The sequence below is a fragment of the Frieseomelitta varia genome, unplaced genomic scaffold (genome assembly GCF_011392965.1).
Source record: "Frieseomelitta varia isolate USP_RPSP 00005682 unplaced genomic scaffold, Fvar_1.2 scaffold_370, whole genome shotgun sequence".
Lineage (NCBI taxonomy): Eukaryota > Metazoa > Arthropoda > Insecta > Hymenoptera > Apidae > Frieseomelitta > Frieseomelitta varia.
Window position 1 is genome coordinate 117,390 of NW_025110113.1, and position 2,485 is coordinate 119,874.

Here is a 2,485-nt window from a genome sequence, read left to right on the forward strand (position 1 = left end):
TGCAAGTAGTAAGCGAGCAATAGTGTGAACGTGGCATTACAAAGGCCCACAATGCTTCCACAATGCTTCTAGTTGGCTAACAAATTTTTTTGAGCAAATATTGTTGACTGTTAACCTGATCGTAGTCTCCTAAAATGTTCACGCTGCTATTGGCAAACAGTTTGCAAGTAGTAAGCGAGCAATAATGTGAACGTGGCATTACAAAGGCCCACAATGCTTCCACAATGCTTCGAGTTGGCTAACAGATCTTTTTGAGCAAATATTGTTGACTGTTAACCTGATCGTAGTCTCCTAAAATGTTCACGCTGCTATTGGCAAATAGTTTGCAAGTAGTAAGCGAGCAATAATGTGAACGTGGCATTACAAAGGCCCACAATGCTTCCACAATGCTTCGAGTTGGCTAACAGATCTTTTTGAGCAAATATTGTTGACTGTTAACCTGATCGTAGTCTCCTAAAATGTTCACGCTGCTATTGGCAAATAGTTTGCAAGTAGTAAGCGAGCAATAGTGTGAACGTGGCATTACAAAGGCCCACAATGCTTCCACAATGCTTCCACAATGCTTCGAGTTGGCTAACAAATTTTTTGGAGCAAATATTGTTGGTTGTTAACGTGATCGTAGTTTGCTAAAGTGTCCACAATGTTGTTGGTCAATAGTTCGCGAGTAGTGCGAACGCGGCATAAACCCAAGCCCAGACTGGACAGAGTTGCTCGCGAGCAGTGTGGACGCGGCATAACAGAGACTCGACCGAGCCATCCTCGAGCAGTATGCAGGAATTTCGACGCCAGTTTTGTATCGCTATCTCACGAACAGAATGTTCAGGCTTTAACAGCCGAAAGGAATGTTTCTGATGAAACCTAGTAACTCTTTTCACATTTTTTCGTATCTGCTTTGGGATTTGTAAATGACTTCGTATAGCGGCGGTCATAAACATACAGTGTTTATGGAATTTATTTCTGAAAGGGCAAATCCAGTGGAACGTAATAGTTGCTTCTACAGACGATTTAATTCCTGGCAAATTATAAAACTTACCATCTTGCATTTATAACTGCTATTTTCTTGTGTGTTACGAATGAAAAGTAAATTTTTCTGGGAAACAGAAATTTTATTGATGTATTGAACCATTTTGTTCGATTATCTTTCAGATTAAATTTCATGATTCCGCGTTCTAAACGGTCCTTATTTCTCTCGACAAAAAAACAGTTCCAAGAACTCAGCGAACCAATTCTAATATATTCCAATGCCGTAATCACCATAAACGTCAGATAATTTTTTTATAAACTCGAGTGTTTTTTCTCTTTCCCTTTTAACGTTCCCTTTTAATCTCTAATTTCGAAATCGACGCTACAACGGACAATCGTGCATTTTCGACGCATTGGAAATTCAATTCTGTTTCACGAGTTTGACTGTAAAACTTCGGAGGAAACATTCCAAGTGCAAGTCGTTTCGAAAAGAAAACACAACCACATCTCCGTTGGAGATTGTTATAAGTTTATTACAAATTTCATTACAAGTTTTATTATTATTTTTCTACGCACGCTCGCCTGTGAATTTCGTCAGCGAAAGATCGACATCCACGTGCAAAGAAGTTAAAGTTGCGCGAGACGTGAGACACGCGTTTGCTCGAGGATGAAGAAGAGCTCGTATTTTCCAAAGGGGAAACGTGCCACCGCGGATTTATCTTCTGAGGAGCTGACGGATTCTCGTTCTGGCGTGTCCCCATCATACGGGCCGCGTTAAGTCTCTTTATATCGCGTTGGTCCGCTCGTACAACGAATGAAACGTTCCACGAGCTGGATAATTCATGGGACGAAGAAATTCCGACGTTCCTCGAGAAAGGACCCAAGGTAGAAGAGAATTACTTCGCTTCGAGCTAGTAACAGCTTTTCACGCGACTGCTGGAAAAATTTTTAGACGAAAAAAGGATGTAGCTGCGCGAGAAAACTGCCATTTATTTTAATCTCGTTCGACAGATATACAGGGTGTTTCGTAACTTGCGGGAGCTGATTGTACGCCTAAAAATAATGAAAACAAGTCGTATAAATATATGTCCTATATCTGTCTTCGTTTATGAGATATAATGAATTTTCTGTTTCAATTACTTTTACAAAAGATGCTCGAAATGACCACCGTGCATTTGAAGACAAGCCTGCACGCGTCTTGTCATTCATCTGGTTACTCTCTCTATCGTTCCTGGTGTTTCTCGAATTTGTCGGAAGCCTTGCTCCATTCTATTTCGTAGTATTTCAGCATTTTCTGATCGATGTTGCGTATACAATAGATTTTAAGTGTTCCCACAAATGAAAATCTAATGGATTCAAATCCGGAGAACGAGCAGGCCATGCAAATAGAACCTCCACGACCGATCCATTTATTTGCAAAGTGTTGATTTAAAAATTGCCTAGCCACTCGGCTAAAACGCGGCGGAGCTCCATCATGCATGAACCGCATACGAAGTCTAATATCGACTGGAACTTCCTCTAA